This window comes from Lissotriton helveticus, chromosome 4_1 (genome assembly GCF_964261635.1).
Source record: "Lissotriton helveticus chromosome 4_1, aLisHel1.1, whole genome shotgun sequence".
Classification (NCBI taxonomy): Eukaryota; Metazoa; Chordata; class Amphibia; order Caudata; family Salamandridae; genus Lissotriton; species Lissotriton helveticus.
Window position 1 is genome coordinate 1,925,347,196 of NC_136063.1, and position 22,404 is coordinate 1,925,369,599.

Consider the following 22,404-nt stretch of genomic DNA (forward strand, 5'->3'; position numbering starts at 1 on the left):
ATCTCTGTGCTTTCAAAAGTAACGCAGCACGGCACCGCAAAATGACTTGCTGCACTGTGCTGCGTTACTTTGTTATAAATCTGCCCCGAAGAGAGATAAACTACAGGTAAGTGCTGGTGCTGAGCACCGGAAACCACTGGCTCAAATTAAGCACTGGATATAGTCCTTACGAAAACAATGTGCAAGAAAGGGTTATTGGCATTCGAAATATTTTTACGTGTCTGTGGGATTTAGGATGCAGTCTGTATGCCTTAGCTAGGGCAAGGTAGAGTAATAAAGATGATTAATGGTGAGAAGGGGTCCAGGTGGTGGAACTGAGATGAGATAGTCAAGAGCTGGTGAAGGAGAGGATAAAACTAGAATCATTGGGAGGTGAAAAGAGGAACATCCTTAGGAGATGAAAAGGTCAGGCTGAGGGAGGAATAGGCAATGAGGGAGACAAATAAGATTCAGAACAATTATTAGGTGGAAAGAAGAACACTATGTGGAAATAACTAGGTGGATTAAAGAGATTGAAATGTTTTTGGAAAATGTACAACTGGGCATACTGAATGGGCTGAATCAGCAGCAGTGACGAGCATGGCATTGCATTAGACAAAAATAGTAGCGAACTGGACAAATATTGCTCTTAGAAATATCATCCTTTGTCATACTTGTCATGAAATGATTTGGTCACAACATGCACCATTTCACTATCAAAATGATTGTGTGAATAGTGCTCCCTGCTAACAATTTGCCTATTCAGATTTCTCATTGAGAGCATATTCTGCATAGCTACGCCTTGAGACCTTGAAATAAACAAATAAACAAACCATTGGTCCTCCCTGTACAAAACGGAACTTATTGCACTGCAGTCAGTCTCGCTGCGCGCCCAGCCACAGCCTCCTAAAAGCGACCCCCTGTCACCTCGTCCTGTCGATGGCCTGCCTGCTTCCTGCTGCCAGTGTGAGTCCAGCCCCCAGAGCTCCCCTGACCCCTGCCCCCCTTAATTGCTCCCCAGATCCTGCCAGACAGAAAGTTTCCCTTTTCCAGCCTTCTTGTCACGAACAGACAGGAAGATCAAAAGTACAGGTATCCCGGCTGCTTGCTGGCTCAGGCTGCCTCGATGAAAGTGTGCAGACTGCAGGACGGCGCTTGACTAATTTAGAAGGAACACGGTCGGGCCTTTCACTGGCAGTCTACCTGGGAAAGGCCTGGCCCATGTTCCGTCTTAATATTTAGTCACCCAGGCAGCTTTCAAATAAATTCGTTCAGGCTGCGTGAAGCTGCAGCCATCCACTGTCATGATTAGTCGGGTCAGGACAGGTCACTCATCACAACAACAATGCTAATACTTACTTAATAATCACTGCTCCCCCTGCCTCATCGATATGTTCTCTTGCTCCGGGCTCACTCGTGACTGCAGACAGAGTGCACGTCCCAAACTGGAAAATTCTGGAAGACCCCTCCCCCAGACCCCAGCACCCAATCAGTAATCAAAACAACAACTGTCACTGGGTCTCTCGAGGAAGAGGCAGAGGCCCAGCCCCACCCCACTACTTTCCCTGAAGCTGAACTGGCCCACCCCCAGCCATTGCAATGAATTGGGAGCTTCAGACTCCTCCCTGGGCTCTACGAAGTTCGCCCAAATGCAAAGCTGTATTCTGGCAGTGATACACAGGTCCTACCCCCTGTGTGTCATCACTGCTCTGCTTTCTGGCTCCAGGGCGAAGAATTTTTCGCCCTGCCAAAAGCATGCACAGCAGAGGCAGAGGCAGCCAAGAGCCATTACCCCCCCACCCTCTCAAGGAAAACCCAGATTTGCCCATGTTTGTTCACCGAGCAGCCAGCACAATTTATTTCTAGCTGCTTGGTGTTTCACCTCACATTTTTTAAATCCCCCAAGGGTGGTAGGGCGGCGCCCATCTCGCCCATGAACACCAGCCACCCCTGGTCATAGCTTCTTGTGATTGGGTTGCTGAGACAGAAGTCACTATCAACCTTACAGAGACTTGACAGAGCAAGCCTGTGATTAGGGTAAGCTACGTCTGACAGACAGTTAGGGTTGGAGCCCTAGAATCCTTTGCTCTAGGGGAGTCTCAGCTAATGTGGCAGATTCCTATGCTGAGCTAAGGTGTGAGAAAAGCTAATCAATGGTGAGCCAGGTCAAGGTAGCTGTCAGGGCACACAGAGCATGAGCGCACTGTCTGCGGAAGCGGGGACGAACGGGAAAAAGAACTACAGTTCCCGTCATCCGCCAGCGCTGTCAGAGGCAGTGATGACACGACACGCTGAACACGTGCCGTAAACAGAACCGGATATCTAGGGAAGGCGCCTTCACGAAGACGCCGATTATTCTGAGGACGCCCGAGGTTCAGGAGGAAGTACAGTTTGGGTAAGGGTGCGATCTCGCACCAACATTTGTTCTATTGCTGTGTCTTTGGTCTTGAGTGCGACGGAGGCTTCCGGAGTGCACTTCCTTGCTTTCTCCCGTTGGAGAGACACACGATTTACGGCGGTCTCATGCGGGAGGTAAAGCTGTGTATATTGTGAATCCTGAGTATAGGCATTACGAATTTGGCATTAATAACACTCTCACTTTGAAGCAAATGTGGGAGAACTTGTTTTATTTACGAGTCTTGCATTGAGTGCGAGGTCTGAAAATCTACTACACTTTGGTATATGCTGTGTGCTTCTATCTTGATGGGAGTCTAACCCTGCATGGTTAACAGACTGGCTAACAAGCTATTGGATTAGTGAGAGACAAACTAGAATCTCTTATGCTTATGCTTTGCCTGCAACAGACTTTGGCTTATGATTGTTGTAGGGGAGATCGGTTGGGGGGGTTCTTAAGGGCAAGCACGTTCTATGACAAAGGTATGAGTATTGTAATCAGGACCATTTTATTAGAACAGAGGTTGTATATCGCCATGCTTGATGGGACATGTTACTAACAATACTCATTTCTTCAATAGAATATGAATGTGCTATTACCGTGTACTCACCCTCACATCTCGCCCGGCAGAAAGCCATCCTTATTTTTCTTTATAGGTATAGTGAGTTCCCATTGCATAATATCCTTTTAGTAACAAGCAGTTAAAGCATTGAATTGTATGGTGATATTGTTTTTTCTCTCTTTATCTATTCTCAGGTCTCCCTCCCCACTGTTCCTACCCTTTCCTTCCCTCGCTTGACCATCCCACTAGTCCAAGGGGATTAAGTCTATCCGGACTTGGAGCTGTCAAGAAGTGGACCCTTTTAAGCTTCGATCCAATCCTGAGGATAACCTGGTGACTGTGACAGTAGCACAGTCACCATTTATAAATGGGTTTATTTAAAGTAAGGAAAATGTCATCCCTGTAAAAAGAATCCATGTTAACTCTGTGGTATCTCATTTACAAACAGCACATTGTTCCATTGAAACTGCCACTAAATGTATACCAACGTACAATTTTACTGCTAAAAGTGTATTGTGCACAAATTATAATGTGTGGAAATCAGGTTTCAGTGAATATTTATAATTTGTACATCACCAAGTAAAGTATCTTTATTTGTTTAGATCCTATTAAAATCTTTACACTTCAGAATTGCCCAAAATTACATGTTTCACTTTTGCTTTCCTGATTACTGATTGTGTACACTTTATTTACAGGTATTTCCATTTTGTTGTGTGTTACAAAAACATGCCATCCTAAAGCCTTTCCTTCCGTACACCAGCAAGATTGTCATATAATTTGCTTTACTTGTCTTTCTCTGACTTCAAAGTGGGAGGAGTTGTATAAACACCATCCCCATGTTAAAAAAGCAGCAATTTGTCCATTAGAAATTTGCCATAAAAGACTTGGTGTATATTTATTAAAATTTCAATTAACGCAGGGCACCAAGCAAAAGTGCTGTGCTGCATTGACTGAAATGGAGAGAGCGGTAATCCACCATATGTACTAAGATATGGTGCACTCCTGCTCCTTCCTAGCACTGGCACACTGTGTACTGCCTAGTGCCAACACACGCACCCTTGCGCCATTCTGCAAGGGTGCCTGTGCAGGGGCATAACACAGTCCCCCGCAGCCCCCGCGGTGCGGAGGGGCCCCAAGCTCCAGAGGGCCCCCTCAGCACTGCACTCTGGCCAGGGAGCTCCTGATTGAGCCTGGAGGGGGCCCCTCTTCGTACCGTGCAGGAAGGCCCCCTCAATTTTCATTACGCCAGTGTACCTGTGAGGCAGGATTGTTTTTGTGGACGAAGCAAGACCTTCCTGCACAAATAGGGGTTAGTGTCGCCCCACTGCTTGTCTTTTTGTTGCCGACTGCATGATTAGATGCCTCGCAGTGAAACTGCTTTTAAATCACTTTGTTGTCACTTTTAAACTGTGCTGCCTTAGCGCTTCTGCTGACGCTTACCTGCTGCTTGTTCCTCCCGCCAGCGCCCTGGTCCACCACGGGTGTTCCCGATTGCTGTGGAGGGTGCCGGCGAACAGCTGCTGTCTCTACCCCCATTGGCCTGAGTGGGTCACGTATGCCGTGACACTCAAGCCCAACCCTATTTAGTGCTCTGTGGCTGGAACTAGCACTTGATGTCTTTTTGTTGCCAAGTGCATGATCAGATGCCTCGCAGTGAAACTGCTTTAAAATCACTTTGTTGTCACTTTTAAACTGTGCTGCCTTAGCGCTTCTGCTGACGCTTACCTGCTGCTTGTTCCTCCCGCCATCGCCCCGGTCCACCACGGGTGTTCCCGATTGCTGTGGAGGGCGCCGGCGAACAGCTGCTGTTTCTACCCCCATTGGCCTGAGCGGGTCACGTGGGCCGTGACACTCAAGCCCAACCCTATTTAGTACTCAATGGCTATCTCCGCGCCCAGCGGACGCGCACAGCGGACTCGCGCCGAAGTCGCGCCAAAGTCCAGCCCGTCTGCGCCCGACTGCGCTGAGTCAGCGCCAGGGGCCAGGCAGGCTGGTCCCCGGTTCTCCATCCCCCAGGGAAGCAGTCTCTACTCAACGGATTCTCTGTTGTCTTTGAGACCCCATAGAAAACCCTGCCATCATATCTCCCCCCCTGATGCTCTACCTTACCTGCATTGTGGTATGTGTCATCAGGCCCCCTGCAGGGCACAGAAGGTCAGGAGGAGATTTTCTGATGCTGGGGCGCCGAGATCCACTCCCCCAGAGATCGAACTAGGCTTCTTGATTAACACAAGATCCCTGATTAAGAATAACATCGCCTTCAGGGACTTTGTGTCGCTGAGGAAGCCCTCCTGGGTGTTCGTTACCAAGACTTGGATCTCGGATTCTTCCGGTCCAGACCTGGTCAAGGCGATCCCCACGGGCTATGCCCTGACTAAAATGGATAGATCTGGACGCATAGGAGGTGGGTTGGGTATTTTGCATAAGGGTTCTTCTATCTGTCGAATTGAACAGCTTTCCACTTCTGCAGATTCCTTTGAGGCCCTCTATTTTTCCATTAACTCCTCACCCACGATTTCTTTTTCTGGCATTTTAGTTTACAGACCCCCAGGCCCTAGAACCTCTTTTAGTCATGACCTGATGAGGCTTGTAGAACCCCTTGAAAGACCCAATCTCACTCTCCTGGGTGATTTTAATTTTAATTTAGAGAATCTGACTTCAAGGGACACTTTGTCCCTGATCGAATCCTTGCAGGCTTGTGGTCTGCTCCAACTTGTGGATGGTCCCACTCACCTGGCTGGTCATACACTGGATGGGGTTTTCTCGAATGACCATAGACTAAAGACCGGTCCCCCATCCCCTTAGCATGGTCAGATCACCTGGCGGTGCCATTTGAGCTTAAATGTGATAATATTTCCCCTCCTGCCCTTGACTCAAAGAAATGGCAACTCAGAAGGAGTTTCAGACATATTAACAACCAAGCGCTTGAACCATTCCTGAACAGCCTCAGTCCCCTTGCCAACAAAGATACCGACTTAGCTGCAGCAGATCTTTTTAACTCCATCGCTGGGGCGGTAGACATCTTAGCCCCCGCTAAACCTCACTACTCTGCCAGGAAGAGCCCTTCTGCTCCCTGGTTCCCTGATAGACTTGGAGGACTAAGACAAGGATGCTGAAAGCAAGAAAGGCTCTGGCGCGCTAATCTGGACTCTACTGAGAATAAACAACGACATAAACATCTTCTGAAAGAATATAAAAGGGCCATTATCGAGGAAAAAAATTCCTATTTCCTCAATTTGACCAACTCTTTGAGTTCCCCTAGGGAGCTCTTTAAGATCATTGACTCCCTTTCTGCCACTCAGAAGGTGGATTCCATAGTTGAATCCCAGGAGCTTTGCAATAAGATTTCCACTTTCTTCCACATGAAAATTGCTGATATACACAGCTCCTTGGATACCCTCAATCGGGGGCTTAACCCGGGGTCTGATCCCTCCCTTTCCCCTTCACCCACTATTGTAGCACTGACCTCTGTTGAGCTTGGGCCCAGCCTTCTCACATTCCCTCTTCTTACCCTTGAAGAATCAAATCGCCTTCTTGACAGGATTAAATCAGGTTCTCTTTTCGACCACTGTCCTTTGAAAATCTTGAAGAGCTGTAGGGAGGTGATTTTGCCCCCTCTTCCAGAGGTGCTTAACCTTGCCATTACGGAGGGGGTTTTTCCCCTTCCTTGGAAATTAGCTGTGGTTAAGCCTCTCTTGAAGAAAGCCTCATTGGACCCTGGGGTTTTGAAAAACTTCCGACCCATTTCCTTGCTTCCTGCCCCTGCCAAAATACTTGAAGTCCACCTTAATCAACATCTTACCACCTTTCTGGACGACTCGAACCTCTTGGATATTTCACAGCACGGCTTTCGGAGAGCCCACAGCACCGAATCAGCTCTGACTGTGGTGATTATTAACATCCGTTCGAAGGTAGACAGGGGTCAGATCACCCTGTTGGTATTACTTGATCTGACAGAGGCCTTCAACACCTGTCCCCCTCCATCCTGGTCTCCAGGCTGGGGGAGATGGGTGTTGGGGGCCCTGCCCTCAGACTCCTAGCTTCTTTTCTCCATCAAAGGGAGCAGAGAGTTAAACTCGGTGATTTCCTGTCTCCTTCCACTCCTGTGCAATGTGGGTTCCACCAGGGATCTTCTCTAAGTCCCACCCTTTTTAATATCTATGTGGCCCCACTTGCCAAGGTGGTGAGATCCTATGGATTTGAGGTGTTGTCTTATGCCGACAACACCCAAATTATGGTCTCCCTTACCCAGTCGGTGAAAGATTCTGCCTTCAATTTTAAAACCTGTATAGAGGCAGTTTCCCGCTGGATGTGCAAAACTTCTTAAAACTTAACGTAGAAAAGACCGAGGTCCTGATTTTTGGCAGTGGCCATGATACTTGGTCTAAAGATTGGTGGCCGGACTCCCTGGGGGATTGCCCTCTTCCATCCTACTCGGCCAGGAACCTTGGGGTCCTGATCGACACTTCCCTCTCATTTGACCTTCAGGTTAGCAGGACTGTATCCACATGCTGTGAGATCATTAGGATCCTTAGAAAGATAGGTTAATGTCTTTCTTTTGATGCAAGGAAGCAGGCGACGGTATCGTTAGTATCATCAAGATTGGACTACTATAATGCACTATACGTGAGCATGAATAAGAGCTCTGTCCATCGATTACAGATGGTCCAGAATGCGGCAGCCAGGTTGGTGCTCAATCTTCCCAGGCTCTTCTCAGTTACCCTGGCAAGGAAATACCTTCACTGGCTGCCCATTCAGGCAAGGATCTCGTTTAAGCTTCTCTGCCTAGCCCATGGGGCCATCTATGGCTCTGGTTCGGAGGGTATCAGGTCCCTTCTTGTTCCCTACCTCCCAACCAGAGCTCTTCGATCCTCCACCAAAAAGCTCCTCCGAGTGCCTAGATTTGCCAGGGCCAGATGGGGGGGGGGGGGGAAAGCTTTTTCCTCTCTGGCTCCTAAGCTCTGGAACTCCCTTCCCCTCGATCTGATGGCACAACCATCTCTGGATTTATTTCGCAAGGATTTAAAATCTTGGCTGTTCCGTGAGGTTTACCTCTAAGCCATGGATCCGGTAACTCTGAGACTTGCTGTTTTAAGTTGTGGCTTTGCCTTGCGCCTTGATGCCTTCGGGCTAAGTTGCGCATTATAAATCTCGTTTCATTCATTCATTCATTCACTGCCCACAGAGGCAAACTCAAAATAAAATGATCTTAATGCAGATCTTTTTTTTTTTTGTCCTGCGGCTAAGTATTGGTGGCGGGCCACAGCACTGCAGCAGGGGAGGAGAAGTGGTGAGACTTGCTGTCAGTGTGCATGATGGATTGGCCGGCTGTCCCAGGCCAGTCACAACTCTGATGCGCACTGATATCTCTCCAACTCAGCTGTATTGCTGGATGGAGAGATCAGCAGGCACGGCTCCAAGCTCCCGATGGAGAGCAAAACCAGTGGGCTCCACCTAATCACTACGCTGCTCTCATGGTGAGAGCAGCAGTAGGGATTGGCCGCAGGGGGAACTGTGCCAAGACTGCCCTGCAGTGGGATTCCTTGGTGGCTTACCAAATTTAAGCACTTTTGTGAGTAAGAGCAGTTAATTTAAATAAAACAAATTAAAAAAAGAGAAACGCAGACACCACCAGTAAAAGCACCATCTCTACAGAATGATAGTAAATTTATTTCTATCCCTGTACGAGTTTCACATTGTCAGTTTGGCTTCAAGGAACACCGCAGGTTCCTGCACTTCTTTAAACGTGTTGATTTAAGTTGACTTTCCCCAGTCCAGCCTTATATTGGCATACGAAGGTGAGCAGATCTAGAACAGTCCCCATCACTCCCACATTTCCTCGTAAAGAAGCACATGGGCTCCACCAGTCTAAATAGGTTCACTGATTGAGATACATGTCAGTAACTTGCACTGTAGGCCTGGACAGAGGCATCATTTCAGCAGATCAACATGTTCAGGGAGATAAGTATACATTTATAAACTGAGTGCATTCTAGGCATTGTAATTTGACCTTCCTCGTGGGCATGATTGGACCAGCATACATGGTACAAGGTATTGTCTTGTGCTTACACAAAACAATATGACAAGCCCAAATTAAATGGACCTGCGTGCAAAGGTCAAAACGTATTCCTTGCCCCAAGCATCTCTGTACCGCCTCCACCTTTATGGGAATCCTTTCTTTGGGCATTTGCCTCCTTGTTCCTCTATCAACTTACATTGCTGAAAGGTGCTTGTGAGGCAAGTACAAGCACATAGTTAGAACTCACAAGAATGCCTAGCATGGGGAAAGTCAAACTACAAGTCCCAGAATGCTTTATGCTGGTCCTAAAAAACAAGACATGGTGGAAAGTGACTCTTGTGTCATTGAGCAAGTTGACATACATGAGTGGAGCTTCGTTGATCTGCCATTTTGGATTTCACAGTAGAGTGGAACGGAAGGGAGCACCATCTTAAGGCTTGACAAGCATGGTGCCATGGTGACATACACATTGGCAATTCAGTGAGCTATCACTCGTTAACCCAAATCAAGCAACTCATTTGATCTACACGCAAAAGTTGTCAGCTGTATGAATAAATATAAAAAATTGTGTGGCAGTCATTTCAGAGTGAAGCTGTTTAATATATCCAAAAACAGTATCTGACACTCAGCACATGAGGTCTGCATGTGGATGACCACACCTGTACATGCACGTGGAAAAATGTCACTATTATGCATCGCTCGTGGTGCATGCTGGTCTACATGCGGAGGCGTAGCTTCAGGGGGGGGTGTTAGGGGTGTGACACCCGTCAAATAAATGCATTTTTGGGTTGAAAGATGGGTCTGGGGGTGGCTGATTCTGGTCTCCTAGTGTTTTCTCTTCGTCCTTATTTGACTAAAAGGTTTTAACTTGTTAATTTTTTTCTCAGGAGCTCAAAGGCCCACCTCATCGAATCAATATTGAACCGTTTCCATGTGGGAAAAGTTGGATCCCAAACCTTGGACATCTCACCCCTTCACCCTTCGCCATACCATTCTTTAGTTGGAAAATTTGCGATTCACCCCCCGAATCTCACTGACTAAGCTACGCACCTGTCTACATGATAAACCAGAGTGGGCTTGAATCATTAGAAGCATCCTTTGTTGGTAAAATGGCTAGTGACATGAACAGTAGCTGCTGAGATATTTGTGTAACTTGTAGGTAAAGAGTGTAAAACCTTGTGAGCTTGCTTAGTCTTTTCTTCCTCTGCTAGCAATAAAGAAAGTACTGATGTATTGAGTAAAAGTGGTAATTCAAGCTTCATGGTGGTAGCGTGAAGGTTGGTTACTAATAATTTGCCTTTTTACTTCATATGTGCTTCAGGAGCACCAGCAGTTAATGGACTGTCACACTGTTGCCTCTCCCTTACCACACATTAGGACTCTCACCATGCCCAGGGCCGAACTAGGAACCCAAACCAGCCCAGGCCAATTTTGTTAGACCAGTCCCAATATGGTGCACAGCAAGCAAGCACAGCGAGTGAGCCTGACTACTACAAGGGGCATTGGGGGATTCTCCTCCAAAGAAAATTTGTTGAAAAACGGTGCATTACACAACACATTTTTCATCATATATTCAATTGTATTAGCTTTTAAAGCATAGTAAACGATGACCTTACGGGGCACCAGAATACAACAATCTTTATTGGGGGTCTTCATTGATTTCCTCACTACCACCCTTCAACAGTGCCTCTCATCTCTCCATAGCCCCTTTCTCACATGTATTTCGTTTGTTTTATAGTGCTTCTCATACCAGTGTAGGGCGTTGAAATACTTTACATCACATACACATACAGAGACAATCAATCATACATGTGTAAATCAGTGAATAGAAAATGCTACCTAAGACAAAGGCAACTGTACGTGTAGGGATCACATGTCATTCATACTGTTAGGCATTTTTTAAGAGTGCTTGGCCGGACCAAACACTCTTAAAAAATGGCTAACAATATGGATGGTGTGTGAACAAACTCAGGATTTAAAACGTAACAGTGGCTAGGGTTGGCTTTATTAATGAGTATTTATTTCTACCCTGACAAATCCATTTTAGCAACATAAGGATAATGAAAGACTGGGAAAAATAATACCTTTCTAATCTGTACCATGCAGTTTGCATGCAGCTCTTTGATTGCAGTTCATAGCTCACTGTGCTTGATTACGATTGTAACCTAGGAACTGCACAGTAACATAAATATCTCTGTGACAAAAGCGGTGTGCAGAAGCGCTTGAATACATTAGTAGCAGACACACTGTGTAATGTGTGTGGTTGGATGGTTGTTGTTTTTGTTTAGATCCTACGTGTGAAGTCTTTCCATGTCATGCGTGATGACCACTGAGGTGCGGTTATCATTTTATGGGACGCAGCGCATAGCAGTGTGATAGATGATGAAGTGTAAGAGACAGACTTGCAGTTTTGTTGTTTTCAGCATGCTGACAGTTTTGAACAGCTCTGCAGGTCCCTTTATGACAATATGATATAGTGTGCTTATCTGGTTACTGTACTGGTTGGCCCAATTTGAAATGTTAGGTATTGTTGTGGTCCTGTGTTGGCATGGTAGGAGGGAGAGAGAAGTGGAGAGATCTGTTGGAATGGACATTTTTTATGATGACCCCATATCTGAGTGTTTGTGAGATGTAAAGAAGTGGTCAGATTGTATAGATATTTGGCACCTGCAATGAATGGACTATATTAAAGTCCTAAAGATTTTCCTGTAATGTGTAATAGATCTTTGCCTTTTAATTTGTTGATGTTTTTGTTTTCGCTGTCCAGTGCTGGTGATGGACAACCCTCAGAACAAATATGTCTTATGTAAATTTTAGAGGTATAAGTTACAATTTGTTGCCGACCGCTGCATAGTATGGTTTTGGTATTATTGAAGACCATACATGTTATCTATGGAAATACATAAATATATAATGCCAGGCCGAATGAAAGGTCAACCCTTTTTAGCTTACCTGAATAACAATAGCAGTTTTCTAGCTCAGATGTTTGTAATTCCTGGGTTTTAAGCTGACAACTGCCCTCAAGAGTGTGACTGTTTACTGGTCTCTGTTGCTGGATGCCAAGAAAGCAGTCATTGAGTTTTGAATTGCTAAGGACTTCATGACTATTCATTTTTTAATTGATTTGAGTGTCTACTGCATATATGTAACAGGTGAGGTAGCATGATTTAATCAGATTAGGTATGGGTATTAGGTAGAGATTGAATAATACAGGGGATATAATGGACCCCGAAGAAATTCTGCAGCATTATGTGTGAGGAGGGGATGTGAAAGGGGTTAAGTAGACTACACATCTACTGCCTGTTAGAAAAGAAGCAATCAATTTGAAAGCATTTTCATGGATTCTGATATTGTGAAGTCTTTGCACTAGATAAATCCAGAAGTAATGAGCAGCTAATCCATTTTCGGCAACTGTAGTTGCATGCTCTACATTGACAGGAGTACATAGATGTCAACTAGATTTTTATGCTAAGTTTATGCTGTATTTAACCTTTACCACATTCCTAATATCATGGCTGTACAACTGCACTGACTTTTTATTTAAATGTATCGTCTGCAGTAAATTATACATAAAAATAATTGAAATGCAATAATTTCCATTTCCATAAACCAATTTATATACAATTGTCACACTTTACAAACTTCTACATCCTTTCTGTGAATGGCCCATAACCCTCACTTGCAGCATCAAATAGAACATGCCAAATAGTGAGCACAGAACTCCATGCATCACCAGTCAGTCAAGCAAATTGCTCTAGGTCATCAAGAACCATTAAGCAGCCCCAGCAATTTATCAAACAAATATTACTATTCCAACTTTACTTTTAAATTGCCCACCAAGCCAGGGGACAAACAAACCACACGGAAAGTCACAATTAATAAACTACAAATCATTGTGCCCCATTGCCATATAATGGAATGACAAGGAAAACACGTCAGTTAAATTTAGAACCCTACACTACAAGCATAACTCATACTTAATCTATAGTAGTACAGAAAAGAGCCCAAGAGTGAGGAAGAGGTAGCCAAAACACAATGGGCCTTTTTGCAACGGTGATCAGACGAGCATCTGACTACCACTGTAGCGGGAGTGGGACCACCCAACAAGTAGCCGGAATTCCCACGTGCAGATTAGGATGCGACCACTTTGTAGTCAGTCGGAATCATCCCTTTCTCTATTGCAGCTTGTGCTGCGGCCCGTAATAGGGCCACTGCACAAGCTGCAATTAAAAAAGGGATGTTATTAAACATCCATGCACCGTGTGCCAGGCAGCATGTAGTGCCCCCCAGGCCACATGGCAGAGGCCAATGAGGATTGGGGGCACTGCTAGGGCCTCTGAAAGTCTATTTCCGACAGCCTTTTCACGGTGGTCGGACCACCATGAAAAGGTTGTAGGAAACCGAAATCCTAATCCCTACGGTGATGCCTCTGCAGGCACCTCCTCCATTGTAGGGATTAGGCTCCAACTGTCATTCTGACAAGCTCATGGAGCCTGTCTGAGGCAGCGGTCTTTCCCCTGCCAGCTGCACTCTGACCACCGGTCTCATAATCTAGCGGTTGGAACACTGCCGTAGATGTCGTGCGGACCACCCCTGATGGCCTGTCAGTGGCGGTCCGCCCAACATTGTAACCAAGCCCAATGTTGTTACCTGTCTCAGGATCTGGTCTCCCCTTCCTCTGGAGGAGAATCTCATTTTTACACCTCACTCATGGGACCAACCACCCTGTATCCTCCTCCATTACACTATCAACCTTGTCTCCTGTATAACAGAAAAATCACTCGGGCCCCTAGTTCAAGGTTTCCAGGAATGCCCTGTCTAGTACTAACTGCATAAATTAATATCTGTTCCTTTGAGGTTCTACCCTAATGCTCATATGGTAACCCAAAAAAGCTGTCAACCCTCTGAGTTTTTGTTCCTACTAAAACTTTCCTTATAGATAGTGTGCCAGGACTCAGGAAAAACAGGAGTCGTCTGTCATCAACATTCACAATTTTTGTCCCCATTGCTGTTCTCAGTATCTGATCACTCTAGTCCACAGATTTCTCCCTCACCATTACCTCCTTTGAGCTTCTTCAGCTCTTATGAGCTTGGTGCCCTTGAAAGTTCTCTGAAAGATCCTTTAGGCCTTTTTCACTATGCTCCATGCAGGCTTCGCATGCAAGGAGCAGTTTTTATAATAATATTTTCTGAATCTCTTTAGTAAGTACCTCTGCAGGAAATTGTGTCTAAAAGATCAATATACTGAGATAAGCCCTTCTCATTAGGTTCTCCAAGAGCTCGCTTTAGGCATTAGGCAGCTCTAGGGTTTCAATAGCACAGTTTCTGAAGAGAACACGCACTTTTTCTTAGATTTGACCTAAGAGGTGCAGCATTCGAGGGCAAGCTCCTTGCTTCTGGGACTTTAGGATTCAGTTTTAAGACCACAGATCTTCAACCCAGGCCCTCCAGTTTGTTTTGTTGCCTTCACAACTGCTTCAGTTTTTTTCCACTGAGGTCAGCATGCATGACCTTGACGGATCAAAGTAGGCTTATCTCTGCTGCAGTCAAGTCGTCGGTTTTGGTAAATTTGTGTGCGGGTCATCAATGCCCCTTCCACGATGGTGCTTTTCGTAGCCTGAAAAATTCTTCTTTGGCTCTTCACCTAGTTTTCATGATGGTAAATGCCCACCTAGCAGGTACTGGAGATAGCCCACAGCTATACAGCACCCTAGTCCAGAAAACTACTGTCTCATGCTTGGGACCACGGTATCACTGCAGGATTGCAGGAATAAAGGAATAAAGGATGTGCTTAATTTAATGTTCCTCATCATTGCAAATGACATTTTAGAAAAGCTGTAGCCTGCTCTGTGGGGATTAATTCAAAGGCTCCTCTAGCTCAATGTGCTGCCTTCTTAGAACACCGTCCTGGAACAGAGCACGCCAATGCTTATGGTCTCTCCATGTTCCTCTGTCCTAGTGAAGAGAACTTCCAAGTGATTGGGTAGTTCTCCACACTTTCAGCGGTGGGGGACACTTGTTAGACCTGGCATCCTTGGCATAGTTTAACCTAACATTTTACCTTTAGACCTCCTGTTTTTGCTGGCCTTAGGACTCTGTGCACTTTACCACTGCTAACCAGTGCTAAAGTGCTTCTGCTCTTTTCCTAAAACATGGTAACATTGGTGTTGGACCTGACAGCCTTAGGGTGTTCTTCCCCCGACTTTTTGCCTGCTTACTTCCAATTTTTACTGTATTCTTTTTGTTGGCCTTAGGACTTTGAGCACTTTACCACTGCCAACCGGTGATAAAGTGCTTGCACTTCTCCCATAAAATATGGTAACATTGACTTATCCACAATTGTGATATTTAATGTATTAATAAGTCCCTAGTAAAGTGCACTACATCTGAGCAGGGCCTGTAAATTAAATGCTGCTAGTGAGCCTACAGTGCTTATTGTGCCACCCACACCAGTAGCACTTTAAACATGTCTCAGGCCTGCCATTGCATAGGTTGTGTGTACAGTTTACTGCCATTTAGACTTGGCATTTAAAATCCCTTGCCAAGCCTTAATCTCCCCTTTTATAACATATAAGTAGCCGGTTTGGTAGGCCCTAGGTGGCCCATAGGGCAGGGTGCTGGGTAAATAAAAGGCAGAGCATGTGCATTTATGTTTTATATGTCTTGGTAGTGAAAAATTCACAAGTTTATTTTTCGCTACTGAGTAAGCATGGGCGGAATTTGTAAATTTGCTATACGTGAATTCGTAATCGCGATTCGCAAAAATCCGCGATCTTGCATTTTTTTTGCGAGTTTGCGAGATTTTTTTCACCAGTTCGGAACGAGAACTTGCGCATGCGGTCGCAACGGTCATGAACATGTTGTTTCCACTTAACCAGCCTGCTCGTGATGCCTTTTTCCTGTTTCGGGTCGCAATGACGTGTTCACGTTCGCAATTTCCTGTTTCGGGTCGCAATTACATGTTCGCGTTCACAATTTCCTGTTTTTGGGTCGCAATGACGTATTCGTGATCGCGGCCGCTCTCGGCCAGCTACCAAAATCTCGCAACGCACGCGAACAGGGAGGAAAACTCATCAGCGAACGCAGAATCATGGTAAGTCAATGCCGCGCGCGCAAGATTGTATTTTAGAAGCGCGAACAAGAAAAAAAAATCCACCAACTCGCGAATTGCAGATTTTTGGGCAATTTCGCACGATGTGCCAATCTACCAGAGGGTGAGCATAGGTTCATTTATTGTGCATATCTGACTTACCCTGACTAGGACAGTGGTTCCTGATTGGACAGGGTGCATACCTCTCCCAACCAGAAACCCAATTTCTAACAATTGGCTTATCCCCAATTGGCATATTTATTTAATCATAAGTCACTAGTAACGTGTATTACTTGTGCCCAGGGCCTGTAGATTAAATGCTACTAGTGCGCCTGCAGCCCTGATTGCACCCACTACTTTAGTAGCCCTTTAAACATGTCTCAGGCCTGTCATTGGGGAGACTGTGTATGCAGTTTAAACTGCCATGCCAACCTGGCAAAATAAACCTTTAGCCAGGCCCAAACCTTCCTTTTTTAAACACATACGTCACCCCAAGTGTAGACCACTGAACAGTGCAGAGGGCAGGATGCAATTTATTTAAACAGCAGGCCATGTGCTGTTAAGTTTTACTCTTAAATTCGTTTTCCACTAGTGCAAGACCTATATCTCCCATAGTATAACATTTGATTACCTTATTAGCTATGTTCCCTCTAAGGTATGCGCATGAGTGGCTGTGCAGCTCTTTTCACTCCACCTCGCATTTCAGTTCCAGGAGCTTGCAAACTTCTAATTCAATTAATAATGTATAACACACTCAGACGGCAGAGTCTGTATTAGGTTCTTCCATTTAAGTGTGGGCTAGGTAGACCAGACACGAGGGCAGGGTGCAACAAAGTGCATCATTAACAGGCATTCTCACTGATTTCATTGTAATCATCCCCTGCAGAGAAACCCTTTATATTTGAAACAGTGTTTTTCACCTTTCTGCTCTGGAAAACAAATGCTCACCTGGGAGCCCAGGGACATACAATGAAAAACTATTTTTGCTGTTTTGTGGTGGCGGAAAGCAGTGGAAATATGTGTGTTCTCCTGTTAAGTAGCTCTTCTGGTTTATGAAAGAGAGAAAGAGAGATGTGGACTGATAGCAATACAACTGCACATGCGTGTGTCTAAGAGCCTTCAGCATCACACAGCAAGTACATTTCCACTCAGCCACTGTCCGTTTGTCCAGTGAGCTTGCATGAATTTGGGACGTTTGATGTGACCGTGACAGATTACGAGCTCCCTGCAGGTTAGTGAAGCTGTGTCAGTAAGTCATGGAGTAGAGTCATGGAGTCAAAGTTTATTGAAAGAGGGGCTGTGGGAGAGGGTAGGGTAGAAGGGGTGGAAGGTGAGAGAAGGAAAGGAAATATTTTTGTGTTTGTTGTGTATTGTGTACTTTCATCATGCTTACCTGGGCAGTGCTTAATTTGTAAAAAAATAAGTGCCAGTGCTCTCGTCAGGAGGCCACTGTATCTTGCACAACACATTGCCCCAGTTATTCGGCAATGATAGTAACAACACAACTACTAACCATCACACTCCTACAAGTGTGACAATTAGGACTATTTCAGGCCCTCAAAGCTATAAAATGACTTGGGCTATAGGTAGTAGTCATTTTTTTGAATTATTAATTAACTGTTATTGTGGTCTTCTCTAAGTTAGTCAGACAGCGACACCATGTGGCAGACTGTCACAAGCGTTGGTGTTGACAATTTAGTGCTGGTGTTGAGCACTGGAAACCATCAGTTCAAGTTAAGTACTGTACCTGGGACTCCTTAGTTTAATATTTCCAGAAGGAGGTCCAAAGAGTATGAGGAAGAAATCCTAATTCGGCTGCTCCTTAGAGTGAGCCAGGCTGTTCAATGTATTCAAAAACACTCCTTCTCACATTGCTTTCAGCATTCAGAAATGCACTAAGAAGTTCTTATTAAAAGTGATATTTTGTACAACTGGTGGTCTGAACTCACATATTCGAGAGTGCTTTCATACATGATACTGAAAAAAAGAATGATAGTGAAAAAAAGAGTTTTGGTGAAATAAAGTATTGGCTTAAGATCACACATTTTAAGGGTGCAAGCCATGATTTATCCAGGTGTTCTGGTTTGACTTGGTAAAAATCCCGATTTGTTTTTTTCTTATATTAATATTATTGTTTTGTTTTACATCTTAATTCATTTTCTAAAGTTTTTTTAATACAGTGTGAATTTGACCCATAGGCTAATGGCCATAGGCAGGGGCCACATTACAGAAAGTTCCCAGTGGGCGCAACATGCATGTGTGCCTGGTTTGTGTATGCCCAGGGTACTCTGGTATTACAGAAAGGGCTGCAGACGCTTCTGCGCCCGCTTCTGTATTACTGATAGCACTGGTGCATGTGCAGTGCTAGCGCTTTCTCAAGAGGGTATTTCCTCATTTGTATGGGGCATGACCCCATGCAAATGAGGGAATCTCTTTGCCTCTGCACCTGAGCCATATTATGAATGCAGGTGCAAAGCCAAAGAAGCTGTCAGGAGGTGGACTGTCAATGCGCCCCATGAGGGCAGTCCTCTCGAGGGATGAAAGGGGGTCCCGTGGACCCCCAGACATCCACTTGCAGTCAGGTGCAGTCGTTCACTGACAAAATATTGATACCAACAATATTGTGAAACAGAAATATTGTGTCAAAAATATTGAGAACATAAATATCGTTGTCCTATACATATAATGGTAAGTACAAAAATATTTGTTATAAATATCTTTTTACACTAATATCGAAAAATTATGTACAACTACATCTTTTTTGTTTTATATATACATTTATGTATATATAATACATGTATATATACATATATATGTTCAAGCAATGCGCTCCAATGCTTTTCAGGAGGGCTCACCGCGGCAATCAACCATCCGGCTTTCTTTTGACACCCGAGCAGCTCCACCGCCTCCCTCCAACAACTGTGAAAGAGTCCGACGCGTTTCGGGGCTAGGAACGCCCCTTCCTCATGGGACACACAGAGGCATACCAAGATTCACCCACTTGAAACAAATGCAATTTATTTGAGTCGAGAACACCCTTAGTGGGTTTGGTTAACAAGGTACTGTCCCCAGGCATGCTGGTTACTGGAGTCCTTATGGGTGAATGTATTATTTTCCTTAAGTAGGCGGCATGTCTTCTGCGTTCTATATTCAATCCTTTATTTAGTCCTTTAGTAGGTAGTGGTGGGTGGGCTTTGAAGTTGCTTTTTGTTATAAAGAATGTCGCGCTCACCAACAAGACGCCATGCACCTCGTCTCAGCTTTCACCGGCGCAAGTTTGTAAAGCGTTCGATGAAATGGAGCTCCTCCCCACGGCTCGAGCCAGCCGTGCAAACAATGTTCAAGCAATGCGCTCCAGCGCTTTTCAGGAGGGCTCACCGCGGCAATCAACCATCCGGCTTTCTTTTGGCACCCGAGCAGCTCCACCGCCTGCCTCCAACAACTGTGAAAGAGTCCGACGCGTTTCGGGGCTAGGAACGCCCCTTCCTCATGGGACACACAGAGGCATACCAAGATTCACCCACTTGACACAAATGTAATGTATTTGAGTCGAAAACACCCTTAGTGGGTGTGGTTAACAAGGTACTGTCCCGAGGCATGCTGGTTACTGGAGTCCTTATGGGTGAATGTATTATTTTCCTTAAGTAGGCGGCATGTCTTCTGCGTTCTATATTCAATCCTTTATTTAGTACTTTAGTAGGTAGTGGTGGGTGGGCTTTGAAGTTGCTTTTTGTTATAAAGAATGTCGCGCTGACCAACAAGACGCCATGCACCTCGTCTCAGCTTTCACCGGCGCAAGTTTGTAAAGCGTTCGATGAAATGGAGCTCCTCCCCACGACTCGAGCCAGCCGTGCAAACAATGTTCAAGCAATGCGCTCCACCGCTTTTCAGGAGGGCTCACCGCGGCAACCAACCTTCCGGCTTTCTTTTGGCACCCGAGCAGCTCCACCGCCTGCCTCCAACAACTGTGAAAGAGTCCGACACGTTTCGGGGCTAGGAACGCCCCTTCCTCATGGGACACACAGAGGCATACCAAGATTCCCCCACTTGACACAAATGCAATGTATTTGAGTCGAAAACACCCTTAGTGGGTGTGGTTAACAAGGTACTGTCCCGAGGCATGCTGGTTACTGGAGTCCTTATGGGTGAATGTATTATTTTCCTTAAGTAGGCGGCATATCTTCTGCGTTCTATATTCAATCCTTTATTTAGTCCTTTAGTAGGTAGTGGTGGGTGGGCTTTGAAGTTGCTTTTTGTTATAAAGAATGTCGCGCTGACCAACAAGACGCCATGCACCTCGTCTCAGCTTTCACCGGTGCAAGTTTGTAAAGCGTTCGATGAAATGGAGCTCCTCCCCACGGCTCGAGCCAGCCGTGCAAACAATGTTCAAGCAATGCGCTCCACCGCTTTTCAGGAGGGCTCACCGCGGCAACCAACCATCCGGCTTTCTTTTGGCACCCGAGCAGCTCCACCGCCTCCCTCCAACAACTGTGAAAGAGTCCGACGTGTTTCTGGGCTAGGAACGCCCCTTCCTCATGGGACACACAGAGGCATACCAAGATTCACCCACTTGACACAAATGCAATTTATTTGAGTCGAAAACACCCTTAGTGGGTGTGGTTAACAAGGTACTCTCCCCAGGCATGCTGGTTAATGGAGTCCTTATGGGTGAATGTATTATTTTCCTTAAGTAGGCGGCATGTCTTCTGCTGTAGCGCATCGCTTGAACATATATATATATATATATGTGTATATATATATATACACATATATATATATATATTACCTACTGGCGGTCGCCAGTAGGTATATATAGTTAGGATTTTTTCTCTATGGGATTTTTGAAAATTCTATGTCTAATAACTTTGGCGTTTGTGGACGGAATTGGCTGAAATTTTCAGGAAAATGGAACATTTTGTTTCTGAGCAGCCCCTGAAAATTTGGGGGGGTTCGTCAAGGGGGGGCCGAGAAAAAAGGGGGGTCCCAAAACGCGTTTTTCGCATGTTAATTTCCATAGGGCGGTTGGCCTCACTTTTAGCCCGAACGGCTGAATGGATTTGCATGAAACTTGGCAAAATTGTAGGGACTGTTAGCCCGATGTGCCTTTGCTAGGTCTCAATATATGTGCTCCAGTGGATTTTGATAAATTAACGTTCAAAAAAATATATATATCTGTAACAGCGCTCCGGGTAGCGCTCCGGTTCGCGTACTTGACGCGTGACGGAACTTCGCGAAGCGAAGCTGATTGGCTCTCCGGTGTCTGTCAACATTCTAAACAGTCCGGAGCGGCCGCCATCTTGTCTCTCGGTAGGATCGAGTGACAAGAGGAGGCCAAAACAAAGGGGGAAATGACCATAAGGGGGCATAGTAGATCCTCCCTGACCCCCTAGGTTTGATGTGGAGGCTTTAAAAGGGCCCTGCGGGGCAAAAAAAAATAAAAATAAATAAAAAATAAAAATCTTTTTTTTGCGTGGGGAGCGCCCGGTACGCTTTTGTGCAATGGGCGGTGGTAATCTAAATGATGAGGGGGGGGGGGGGGGCAGCGTTCAAAGCACATCAGCGTGCATAAACACGAAAATGTTTTTATCTACCACGTACTTGACTTATCTCTCTGAGATGCATTCTCTTGTGTTTCGGCAATGGTAGTCTGTTCATTACATAGATCGCCCGAGGGCGGTAGTACAGACAACGCGCGTAGGAAAGGGTCAAAAGCCAGGGGTATAGGAGTATGTAACAAGCGAGCCATTTAATTGAAAAAACTAAACGTGACAAACGGTTGCAGGATCAGTGAAGGTTGATTTTATAATTGAAAGTATAACAGGATCAGTTACAATAAAATCGTCCATACGCACACCATGGGCGAGTATCATGGGTAACATTACTTCAAAGCTTTATTAATACAATAATCAATAATGAAAAATCGACATCAATAGGGTTGTCCGTATGCACAGTCAGTACCCTTCCCCGCCCGCCATGTGCACAAAGACCGCATACATCCCCCATAACGTCAAGGCTAAGTAACTAGAACGTCATAAGGAGTTGCAAGTCGCTCCCATACTGGCGCCATTTTGGTCGAGGCCAGGCAGGTTCAGAGTATAGTTCAATGTCTCCAATAAGTAGCGGCAGGACCAGAATCCCTTTCGGCAGTTCAAAAAGTTTGTTAGCGCCAACAGAAAGAACAGGCAGCATGAACCATGACTCAAAGGCGAGGGAGGCAAAATCTTCCCTACCGGGTCACGCTGAGGTCCCACCGGAGCTGATCAAGTTGGCAGTCTACAGTGTCTCTTAGTAATTCGGACAAAAACTGGCGTCAGCATGAGAGCACTACCATCCTGTGACGATGTCGTGGCCACTTCCGG

At 45.5% G+C, this 22,404-nt stretch overlaps 1 long non-coding RNA gene across 1 annotated transcript; it reads left to right on the forward strand.

Moving 5' to 3' along the window:
- Positions 1-2,301: 2,301 nt before the first annotated feature.
- LOC144827751 (uncharacterized) lies at positions 2,302-10,161 on the forward strand. The gene is made up of 3 exons (XR_013610346.1): positions 2,302-2,374; positions 3,131-3,318; positions 9,843-10,161. It is a non-coding gene; the product is annotated as an uncharacterized LOC144827751 (long non-coding RNA).
- Positions 10,162-22,404: the final 12,243 nt, after the last annotated feature.